The sequence below is a fragment of the Labrus mixtus genome, chromosome 15, assembly GCF_963584025.1.
Source record: "Labrus mixtus chromosome 15, fLabMix1.1, whole genome shotgun sequence".
Taxonomy (NCBI): Eukaryota; Metazoa; Chordata; class Actinopteri; order Labriformes; family Labridae; genus Labrus; species Labrus mixtus.
Genome location: NC_083626.1, coordinates 28,090,146 through 28,103,361, shown reverse-complemented (window position 1 = coordinate 28,103,361; position 13,216 = coordinate 28,090,146).

Sequence of the window (13,216 nt, the reverse complement as noted above, 5' to 3'; positions counted from 1 at the left end):
TAAGATCCAGATAAAACTAAAGGTAAGATCTGATTTAATATAACTGTTACTGATTTAAGATCCAGATAAAACTAAAGGTAAGATCTGATTTAATATAACTGTTACTGATTTAAGATCCTGATAAAACTAAAGGTAAGATCTGATTTAATATAACTGTTACTGATTTAAGATCCAGATAAAACTAAAGGTAAGATCTGATTTAATATAACTGTTACTGATTTAAGATCCAGATAAAACTAAAGGTAAGATCTGATTTAATATAACTGTTACTGATTTAAGATCCAGATAAAACTAAAGGTAAGATCTGATTTAATATAACTGTTACTGATTTAAGATCTAGATAAAACTAAAGGTAAGCTCTGATTTAATATAACTGTTACTGATTTAAGATCCAGATAAAACTAAAGGTAAGATCTGATTTAATATAACTGTTACTGATTTAAGATCCAGATAAAACTAAAGGTAAGATCTGATTTAATATAACTGTTACTGATTTAAGATCCAGATAAAACTAAAGGTAAGATCTGATTTAATATAACTGTTACTGATTTAAGATCCAGATAAAACTAAAGGTAAGATCTGATTTAATATAACTGTTACTGATTTAAGATCTAGATAAAACTAAAGGTAAGATCTGATTTAATATAACTGTTACTGATTTAAGATCCAGATAAAACTAAAGGTAAGATCTGATTTAATATAACTGTTACTGATTTAAGATCCAGATAAAACTAAAGGTAAGATCTGATTTAATATAACTGTTACTGATTTAAGATCCAGATAAAACTAAAGGTAAGATCGGATTTAATATAACTGTTACTGATTTAAGATCTAGATAAAACTAAAGGTAAGATCTGATTTAATATAACTGTTACTGATTTAAGATCCTGATAAAACTAAAGGTAAGATCTGATTTAATATAACTGTTACTGATTTAAGATCCAGATAAAACTAAAGGTAAGATCTGATTTAATATAACTGTTACTGATTTAAGATCCAGATAAAACTAAAGGTAAGATCTGATTTAATATAACTGTTACTGATTTAAGATCCAGATAAAACTAAAGGTAAGATCGGATTTAATATAACTGTTACTGATTTAAGATCTAGATAAAACTAAAGGTAAGATCTGATTTAATATAACTGTTACTGATTTAAGATCCTGATAAAACTAAAGGTAAGATCTGATTTAATATAACTGTTACTGATTTAAGATCCAGATAAAACTAAAGGTAAGATCTGATTTAATATAACTGTTACTGATTTAAGATCCAGATAAAACTAAAGGTAAGATCTGATTTAATATAACTGTTACTGATTTAAGATCCAAATAAAACTAAAGATAAGATCTGATTTAATATAACTGTTACTGATTTAAGATCTAGATAAAACTAAAGGTAAGATCTGATTTAATATAACTGTTACTGATTTAAGATCCTGATAAAACTAAAGGTAAGATCTGATTTAATATAACTTACTGATTTAAGATCCAGATAAAACTAAAGATAAGCTCTGATTTAATATAACTGTTACTGATTTAAGATCTAGATAAAACTAAAGGTAAGATCTGATTTAATATAACTGTTACTGATTTAAGATCCAGATAAAACTAAAGGTAAGATCTGATTTAATATAACTGTTACTGATTTAAGATCCAGATAAAACTAAAGGTAAGCTCTGATTTAATATAACTGTTACTGATTTAAGATCCAGATAAAACTAAAGGTAAGATCTGATTTAATATAACTGTTACTGATTTAAGATCCAGATAAAACTAAAGGTAAGATCTGATTTAATATAACTGTTACTGATTTAAGATCCAGATAAAACTAAAGGTAAGATCTGATTTAATATAACTGTTACTGATTTAAGATCCAGATAAAACTAAAGGTAAGATCTGATTTAATATAACTGTTACTGATTTAAGATCTAGATAAAACTAAAGGTAAGATCTGATTTAATATAACTGTTACTGATTTAAGATCCAGATAAAACTAAAGGTAAGATCTGATTTAATATAACTGTTACTGATTTAAGATCCAGATAAAACTAAAGGTAAGATCTGATTTAATATAACTGTTACTGATTTAAGATCCAGATAAAACTAAAGGTAAGATCTGATTTAATATAACTGTTACTGATTTAAGATCTAGATAAAACTAAAGGTAAGATCTGATTTAATATAACTGTTACTGATTTAAGATCCAGATAAAACTAAAGGTAAGATCTGATTTAATATAACTGTTACTGATTTAAGATCCAGATAAAACTAAAGGTAAGATCTGATTTAATATAACTGTTACTGATTTAAGATCCAGATAAAACTAAAGGTAAGATCTGATTTAATATAACTGTTACTGATTTAAGATCTAGATAAAACTAAAGGTAAGATCTGATTTAATATAACTGTTACTGATTTAAGATCCAGATAAAACTAAAGGTAAGATCTGATTTAATATAACTGTTACTGATTTAAGATCCAGATAAAACTAAAGGTAAGATCTGATTTAATATAACTGTTACTGATTTAAGATCCAGATAAAACTAAAGGTAAGATCTGATTTAATATAACTGTTACTGATTTAAGAGACTAACTGAAACGTGAACACAAACATCAACAACCTGCGGTGGTGTAATGTAATATTAACGGAGCATCATGCTGCTTAAACTGATAAATATTCTGCAGTGTCTTCCACACACCAATTCAACAATCACAAGTTGATCATATTGTAAATTTAATGACGCTCATTGAGAATTTGTACTAAAAATTGACAAAACCTGCGGTGATTGTGACTGTGTCTGTATTTAACACTTTTCAAAGGAAGGTGTTAATACAGGAGATCAGTGTTACACACAACATGCTGCTGTTATTGTAGTTAGGAGGAGACATAGGTACAATAAAAGAAGACATAAAGATCACGTTTTTCCCCACACATGTTAATATGTTTTAAATGTCATGCATTTATTTTTGATTTCGCTTCAATAATCGTTAAGGAAGAGAAACACCATGATTAAACTACAGGCTGTTGTTGCCTTTTTATAGCCAAAGAAAACTGAACATCCACAGCCTCTGCATTCAAAAGAATTTCAACATTGACATTTATTTCTTCCTATTTCCCTCTTTTCACCAACATTATATTTTAAACTGGGATTTCCTTTTCCTCGGGTCTCACGTCTCTCCCCCAGCTCGCCCCCTCCGGTGCGCTCCTCTCCATAATGCGCTCGTCTCCTCCCTCTACAGCCCGCTGCTGCTACTCTGTAGGACGTTTGGATTGGGGCACCTCACCAATAAAATACTATTTTATATTTTATAAGCAGTTTGCCACCACACTGCACTTTTACTCTCCAAAGGCATATGAGTATGTGTGTGACAACTTTAACAAAGCTTTACCACACAGTCACACCATCCACACAGCTGATCCAGGATTTACTGTAGCATCTTTTACAGCGCCAAGAGGTCATGTACAGGCAAACAGAGAGAAGGGAAAAGAAACAATCTGTGCTCTCAAATAACAAAGCAGTCTCAAATCTTTTTGAGGAATTACAGCTAAAAATCTACTTTGCATACAGTACATCCTCTGATAAATACAGTGAAGTACTTTGATTGCATTTCTGTGGTGTTCCTGTAGGTGACCATGATGCAGCCAGACTGAAGCAGCATGTTGTGAAGGTGGACGCCATCATCTTGTCTTTGCAGCGCTGATTCTGAAGAGAACGCCTTCATATAGGACTCAAAGGTAAAATGATCTCTCATATGATTGGACCGTGTTATTGTAACCGCTATCAGCATCAAAGTCATTTTAGTAACAATTTATAATCCTTCTTAAAATGTAAGGAAGACTAGCAGAAGATTTTAACAGCCTCTGTGATTCTGCAAGAAGTTCATGTTTAAATTGTTCTTCTTTCTGTCTTCAAGGAAATCAATGCTTAAAGGAAACAACAGTCCAGAGTCTGATTCCAGCTCCGGTGAGGTTCTGCACACAAATCTGATTATATGAGAATATTTAACATTAGTTTAATTTATCAGGCTGGCCCATGTGATGACAGTTTAAAAATAATCTTCAATAGAAAGTGGCAGGAACATTTTTGTCTTAAAACATAAATTCATAAAGATGATCATATTATTGGATTCATCATGTCTTATTATATATTTTATTTTTCCTCTTAAATAGTTCTCCTGTCTTAAAAAACAAACTTTAGAACCTGAAGTTTAGCAGAACCTGAGGACAGATCTGATTTCAGGTCTGAGGCATAAACATCACAGTAAAATTCATTATACTTTACATTTAACTCCATGATTGTTTTTCTTTATTACAGAAGATGCCCTCAGATTCAGATCCATCAACAACCACTGACAACATGGAGGACTCGTCCCGAGTGTTTCCTGTCCTCTCTCAATGTTCTTCTCTTCAGTTATTAACTCTTGAAAACAGCAGCACAACATGCCAGACTGTTTGACAAGTCTGTGATTGAATAAATGGAAATGGAATCTCATGCATATCTTGCTATGCTTATTGGCTTTAAATGTTTAATATTAAATAAGTTTGAAGGCCATTTATCTCAGACGAGACCGGCTGTGACAAGCTGAGCTCGTCTGTTAGCTTTGCTGTTGTCTTAGCTGTTGTTGGTCAAGAAGAACTTAATGTCAGTTCAAGGCCTTTTCAAATGTGAGCTATAAACTTAACTGCTAAATTATTTTACTGTGACCAACACGTTGTAGTGCTCCAGTTAATCAGAGACAGTCATGTCAGATTTAAAAAAAGTTTATTTAAACATTTTATGAAAAAAATAAACTTCAATAAACAACCCCTGGCTTCATTAACCATGTGGAAAATAAGTAAGGGAGACCATCAGGTTGAACTGCTGGGACATAGGAGAAAGTATAAAAAATAATTTGACAAAGAAATCCAAACAAAAATCAAATAAAGTATAAAGATCCTGGATGATTGTTTAACTGTTAAAAGATGATGGAAAAACAAATCCAACACAACCCTCCAGCATCTGGCCTTTCAAACACAGGGCAACATCATGGAAAGAAAAATAGTACCATTGAATATTGACCAGGATCTCTGTGTTTTATCTGAGGATGACTATGGTAGCCTTCTCACTGTTCACTGTAACAAAGCTCCAGACTCTGTCCACCTTCTCACTGTTCACTGTCACAAAGCTCCAGACTCTGTCCACCTTCTTACTGTTCACTGTAACAAAGCTCCAGACTCTGTCCACCTTCTTACTGTTCACTGTAACAAAGCTCCAGACTCTGTCCACCTTCTTACTGTTCACTGTAACAAAGCTCCAGACTCTGTCCACCTTCTCACTGTTCACTGTAACAAAGCTCCAGACTCTGTCCACCTTCTCACTGTTCACTGTCACAAAGCTCCAGACTCTGTCCACCTTCTCACTGTTCACTGTCACAAAGCTCCAGACTCTGTCCACCTTCTCACTGTTCACTGTTACAAAGCTCCAGACTCTGTCCACCTTCTCACTGTTCACTGTCACAAAGCTCCAGACTCTGTCCACCTTCTCACTGTTCACTGTCACAAAGCTCCAGACTCTGTCCACCTTCTCACTGTTCACTGTTCACTGTCACAAAGCTCCAGACTCTGTCCACCTTCTCACTGTTCACTGTAACAAAGCTCCAGACTCTGTCCACCTTCTCACTGTTCACTGTAACAAAGCTCCAGACTCTGTCCACCTTCTCACTGTTCACTGTAACAAAGCACCAGACTCTGTCCACCTTCTCACTGTTCACTGTAACAAAGCTCCAGACTCTGTCCACCTTCTCACTGTCACAAAGCTCCAGACTCTGTCCACCTTCTCACTGTTCACTGTAACAAAGCTCCAGACTCTGTCCACCTTCTCACTGTTCACTGTCACAAAGCTCCAGACTCTGTCCACCTTCTCACTGTTCACTGTCACAAAGCTCCAGACTCTGTCCACCTTCTCACTGTCACAAAGCTCCAGACTCTGTCCACCTTCTCACTGTTCACTGTAACAAAGCTCCAGACTCTGTCCACCGTCTCACTGTTCACTGTAACAAAGCTCCAGACTCTGTCCACCTTCTCACTGTTCACTGTAACAAAGCACCAGACTCTGTCCACCTTCTCACTGTAACAAAGCTCCAGACTCTGTCCACCTTCTCACTGTTCACTGTAACAAAGCTCCATACTCTGTCCACCTTCTCACTGTTCACTGTAACAAAGCTCCAGACTCTGTCCACCTTCTCACTGTTCACTGTCACAAAGCTCCAGACTCTGTCCACCTTCTCACTGTTCACTGTCACAAAGCTCCAGACTCTGTCCACCTTCTCACTGTAACAAAGCTCCAGACTCTGTCCACCTTCTCACTGTTCACTGTCACAAAGCTCCAGACTCTGTCCACCTTCTCACTGTTCACTGTTCACTGTAACAAAGCTCCAGACTCTGTCCACCTTCTCACTGTTCACTGTAACAAAGCTCCAGACTCTGTCCACCTTCTCACTGTAACAAAGCTCCAGACTCTGTCCACCTTCTCACTGTTCACTGTAACAAAGCACCAGACTCTGTCCACCTTCTCACTGTTCACTGTAACAAAGCTCCAGACTCTGTCCACCTTCTCACTGTTCACTGTAACAAAGCTCCAGACTCTGTCCACCTTCTCACTGTTCACTGTCACAAAGCTCCAGACTCTGTCCACCTTCTCACTGTAACAAAGCTCCAGACTCTGTCCACCTTCTCACTGTTCACTGTAACAAAGCTCCAGACTCTGTCCACCTTCTCACTGTTCACTGTCACAAAGCTCCAGACTCTGTCCACCTTCTCACTGTTCACTGTAACAAAGCTCCAGACTCTGTCCACCTTCTCACTGTTCACTGTTACAAAGCTCCAGACTCTGTCCACCTTCTCACTGTTCACTGTAACAAAGCTCCAGACTCTGTCCACCTTCTCACTGTTCACTGTAACAAAGCTCCAGACTCTGTCCACCTTCTCACTGTTCACTGTCACAAAGCTCCAGACTCTGTCCACCTTCTCACTGTTCACTGTAACAAAGCTCCAGACTCTGTCCACCTTCTCACTGTTCACTGTAACAAAGCTCCAGACTCTGTCCACCTTCTCACTGTTCACTGTCACAAAGCTCCAGACTCTGTCCACCTTCTCACTGTTCACTGTTACAAAGCTCCAGACTCTGTCCACCTTCTCACTGTTCACTGTAACAAAGCTCCAGACTCTGTCCACCTTCTCACTGTTCACTGTAACAAAGCTCCAGACTCTGTCCACCTTCTCACTGTTCACTGTCACAAAGCTCCAGACTCTGTCCACCTTCTCACTGTTCACTGTAACAAAGCTCCAGACTCTGTCCACCTTCTCACTGTTCACTGTTACAAAGCTCCAGACTCTGTCCACCTTCTCACTGTTCACTGTAACAAAGCTCCAGACTCTGTCCACCTTCTCACTGTTCACTGTAACAAAGCTCCAGACTCTGTCCACCTTCTCACTGTTCACTGTCACAAAGCTCCAGACTCTGTCCACCTTCTCACTGTTCACTGTAACAAAGCTCCAGACTCTGTCCACCTTCTCACTGTTCACTGTAACAAAGCTCCAGACTCTGTCCACCTTCTCACTGTTCACTGTAACAAAGCTCCAGACTCTGTCCACCTTCTCACTGTTCACTATCACAAAGCTCCAGACTCTGTCCACCTTCTCACTGTTCACTGTCACAAAGCTCCAGACTCTGTCCACCTTTTCACTGTTCACTGTTCACTGTCACAAAGCTCCAGACTCTGTCCACCTTCTCACTGTAACAAAGCTCCAGACTCTGTCCACCTTCTCACTGTTCACTGTCACAAAGCTCCAGACTCTGTCCACCTTCTCACTGTTCACTGTAACAAAGCTCCAGACTCTGTCCACCTTCTCACTGTTCACTGTCACAAAGCTCCAGACTCTGTCCACCTTCTCACTGTTCACTGTAACAAAGCTCCAGACTCTGTCCACCTTCTCACTGTTCACTGTCACAAAGCTCCAGACTCTGTCCACCTTCTCACTGTTCACTGTCACAAAGCACCAGACTCTGTCCACCTTCTCACTGTTCACTGTAACAAAGCTCCAGACTCTGTCCACCTTCTCACTGTCACAAAGCTCCAGACTCTGTCCACCTTCTCACTGTAACAAAGCTCCAGACTCTGTCACCTTCTCACTGTTCACTGTAACAAAGCTCCAGACTCTGTCCACCTTCTCACTGTTCACTGTCACAAAGCTCCAGACTCTGTCCACCTTCTCACTGTTCACTGTAACAAAGCTCCAGACTCTGTCCACCTTCTCACTGTTCACTGTAACAAAGCTCCAGACTCTGTCCACCTTCTCACTGTTCACTGTTACAAAGCTCCAGACTCTGTCCACCTTCTCACTGTTCACTGTAACAAAGCTCCAGACTCTGTCCACCTTCTCACTGTTCACTGTAACAAAGCTCCAGACTCTGTCCACCTTCTCACTGTTCACTGTTACAAAGCACCAGACTCTGTCCACCTTCTCACTGTTCACTGTAACAAAGCTCCAGACTCTGTCCACCTTCTCACTGTCACAAAGCTCCAGACTCTGTCCACCTTCTCACTGTTCACTGTCACAAAGCACCAGACTCTGTCCACCTTCTCACTGTTCACTGTAACAAAGCTCCAGACTCTGTCCACCTTCTCACTGTAACAAAGCTCCAGACTCTGTCCACCTTCTCACTGTTCACTGTAACAAAGCTCCAGACTCTGTCCACCTTCTCACTGTTCACTGTCACAAAGCTCCAGACTCTGTCCACCTTCTCACTGTTCAGTGTAACAAAGCTCCAGACTCTGTCCACCTTCTTACTGTTCACTGTCACAAAGCTCCAGACTCTGTCCACCTTCTCACTGTTCACTGTAACAAAGCTCCAGACTCTGTCCACCTTCTTACTGTTCACTGTAACAAAGCTCCAGACTCTGTCCACCTTCTCACTGTTCACTGTCACACAGCTCCAGACTCTGTCCACCTTCTCACTGTTCACTGTCACAAAGCTCCAGACTCTGTCCACCTTCTCACTGTTCACTGTCACAAAGCTCCAGACTCTGTCCACCTTCTCACTTTTCACTGTCACAAAGCTCCAGACTCTGTCCACCTTCTCACTGTTCACTGTTACAAAGCTCCAGACTCTGTCCACCTTCTCACTGTTCACTGTAACAAAGCTCCAGACTCTGTCCACCTTCTTACTGTAACAAAGCTCCAGACTCTGTCCACCTTCTCACTGTCACAAAGCTCCAGACTCTGTCCACCTTCTCACTGTTCACTGTAACAAAGCTCCAGACTCTGTCCACCTTCTCACTGTTCACTGTAACAAAGCTCCAGACTCTGTCCACCTTCTCACTGTTCACTGTCACAAAGCTCCAGACTCTGTCCGCCTTCTCACTGTTCACTGTAACAAAGCTCCAGACTCTGTCCACCTTCTCACTGTTCACTGTCACAAAGCTCCAGACTCTGTCCACCTTCTCACTGTTCACTGTTCAGTGTAACAAAGCTCCAGACTCTGTCCACTTTCTCACTGTTCACTGTTCAGTGTAACAAAGCTCCAGACTCTGTCCACCTTCTTACTGTTCACTGTAACAAAGCTCCAGACTCTGTCCACCTTCTCACTGTTCACTGTAACAAAGCTCCAGACTCTGTCCACCTTCTCATTGTTCACTGTAACAAAGCTCCAGACTCTGTCCACCTTCTCACTTTTCACTGTCACAAAGCTCCAGACTCTGTCCACCTTCTCACTGTTCACTGTCACAAAGCTCCAGACTCTGTCCACCTTCTCACTGTTCACTGTCACAAAGCTCCAGACTCTGTCCACCTTCTCACTGTTCACTGTAACAAAGCTCCAGACTCTGTCCACCTTCTCACTGTTCACTGTAACAAAGCTCCAGACTCTGTCCACCTTCTCACTGTTCACTGTAACAAAGCTCCAGACTCTGTCCACCTTCTCACTGTCACAAAGCTCCAGACTCTGTCCACCTTCTCACTGTTCACTGTTCAGTGTAACAAAGCTCCAGACTCTGTCCACCTTCTTACTGTTCACTGTAACAAAGCTCCAGACTCTGTCCACCTTCTCACTGTCACAAAGCTCCAGACTCTGTCCACCTTCTCACTGTTCACTGTTCACTGTCACAAAGCTCCAGACTCTGTCCACCTTCTCACTGTTCACTGTTCAGTGTAACAAAGCTCCAGACTCTGTCCACCTTCTTACTGTTCACTGTAACAAAGCTCCAGACTCTGTCCACCTTCTCACTGTCACAAAGCTCCAGACTCTGTCCACCTTCTCACTGTTCACTGTTCACTGTAACAAAGCTCCAGACTCTGTCCACCTTCTCACTGTCACAAAGCTCCAGACTCTGTCCACCTTCTCACTGTTCACTGTTCACTGTCACAAAGCTCCAGACTCTGTCCACCTTCTCACTGTCACAAAGCACCAGACTCTGTCCACCTTCTTCCGTTGTGTAGACGTTGATCAGCTCCTCTGGGTTATGGCAGAGAGGACTCTTCATCTGGGAGAGCTGCTGGTGTAAGGTCATTTCTACCACAGTGGATGAGCAGGGCGTCTGGCACAGGTGAAAGAAGGAGGAGGTTCCTTCAGACTATGTGACCCCAGCCTGACCTCTGTAACAGGTGTGCAGACGAAGGTTGAAATTAGTCATTTTTAGTTTCTGTTGATTGTAAAATGGAAACGAAAACATCACCTTTCTATTGAACATTTAGCTAGTGTATGACTCAGTGTGATTTTTATTTTAGAAGACTGTATTGTTAACAATAGCTTGTTTTTACAATCCTCTTATGAAACTTAAATAAAGATCACAGGATATAAACTTTTAACAGATGATTTTAACTTACACTTCACCTCTGTGGAAGATGTCAGACCAGCTGCTTTTATCTCTTCTTTGCCTAAATGAAGACACAAAAAACAATTGATTTACTGTTCACTTAAATATATTAGAAAAGCAGACATGAATCACATTACAGACTATCAGTTTCTAACAGAATACAACATATCTTACCACCTGTAGCCTACGATCTGTGGTGCTAACCTAGCTTAAATATAGATTAAATATAGAACGATTTCATTAAAAACAGAGGACCCAGCAGCTCACGTATTTTCAATAATGATCAAAATAGCGGGATTTTTTAAAACACAGTGTGTTTAAATATTAGACTTTGAATACGGTGGTTTGTTGTACTTACACATTTCTTCATCGTAGACCGGCGGAGCGCTTTCGGCGTAGCTGGGCTGCGTAAGTCATCAGGGCAGTACGCTAAATGGGCGGGGCGTGTTACCAGGGCTCCTCCCGCCGGACCCTACTGCGCAGACTCTGGCTCCAAATGACGTCAAAATCGCAATATGGAAGCGCCCGTAAGCGGCGTATTTTGGCTTCAAGAACGTTGAGTGGGAACAGCTACAGTGCGCGCCCACTGATCTAGACTGCGCCGGGCTTGGAAAGGGATAGGGGGAGAGATGGGATAAGATGCAGGAAGAGGGATAGGGAGCAAGGGGGTGGGGGGAGGCAAACCGTCCATCAACAATCCGGTGGGGGGTTGTTCTCTGAGGAGCCTAAGAGAGCTCAAGAGCTCCCAGGAAAGTAGGTGGTTAGTGACTGAGATTTATAGATAGATACATGCAGTAATATGATGTACTGTATATGCAGAGAGAGAGAGAGAGAGAGAGAGAGAGGGAGAGAGAGGGAGAGAGAGAGAGAGAGGAGCTCAAGGTGCCAGTTCCCCCGGTAGTCTAAGCCTATAGCAGCATAACTAAGAGCTGGTCTACACCAGCACCAGCCCTAACTATAAGATTTATCAAAAAGGAAAGTTTTAAGTCTATTCTTAAAAATACAGACTGTGTCTGCCTCCCGGACCCCGGCTGGAAGATTCCAGAGGAGAGGAGCCTGATAACTGAAGGCTTTACCCCCCATAGTACACTTAGAGACTGTAGGTACCACTAGCAGGCCTGCATTCTGGGACCGTAATGTTCTCGAGGGACAGTACGGCACTAGTAGCTCCTTCAGGTAAGATGGTGCCTGACCATTTAGAGCTTTGTAGTTGAGAAGAAGGATCTTGAATTCTATTCTAGACTGTATAGGGAGCCAGTGCAGAGAAGCCTATTTCTGGTCAGTACACGAGCTGCAGAGTTCTGGACTAGTTGAAGAGTCTTTAGAGATTTGCCAGAGCACCCTGACAAAAGAGAGTTACAATAATCCAGTCTGGAGGTAACAAATGCATGAACTAGTTTTTCTGCATCATTTTGCGACAGGATATTCCTGATCTTGGATATATTACGAAGGTGAAAGTAGGCTGTTCTTGAAACTTGACTGATGTGAGAGCTAAAGGACATATCTTGATCAAATAGAACTCCTAGATTCCTAACAGTGGTGCTAGATGCCAGGCTGATGTCATTAAGGACAGTCACATCACTAGAAAAAGTCTCTCTGAGGTTCTTAGGGCCTAGCACAATAACTTCAGTCTTGTCTGAGTTAAGTAGCAAAACATTTCTGGTCATCCAGGTCCTAACGTCCTTAAGGCACGTTTCTAGCTTATATAACTGACTGGTACCATCGGGCTTCATTGATACATAAAGCTGAGTATCATCTGCATAACAATGAAACTGTATGGAGTGTTTCCTCATAATATTTCCCAGAGGAAGCATATATAATGTAAAGAGAATTACATAAAATAAATATATGAATATATTTATTTATATATTGATTTTTATATGAATTGTTGCATTTATTTATATTTATTTATTTATATATTTATGAATTCAATTAATTATTTATACATTATTGTATGCATTTCTCCCAACATTTATTTATTTATACTTTTGTCATTTTTTGTCCCTCATACTAATGGGATTACTTTATAATTACGGTAAATAGAAAGTGTCGATCCTATCACTAAACCTATTTGTTAATTTATTTATTTATTATGTATTTAAACATCTATTTTTAAAGGTGCTTTATAAATTAAGTTATTTTTATTAAATTATTATTGAATAAAATCTGATTACAAAAATACTGTATGAAAGGTGTATCAGGAGAGGTCAAGAACCAAACTGGCTTAAACAAGGGAAATTAATGAAAATGAAAATAAAATGAATAATAAATAATAACAATAATATTATTATTATTATTATTATACATTTATTATTAAATTAATTTAATTTAATTTAATTTAATTTAATTTAATTTAACAAT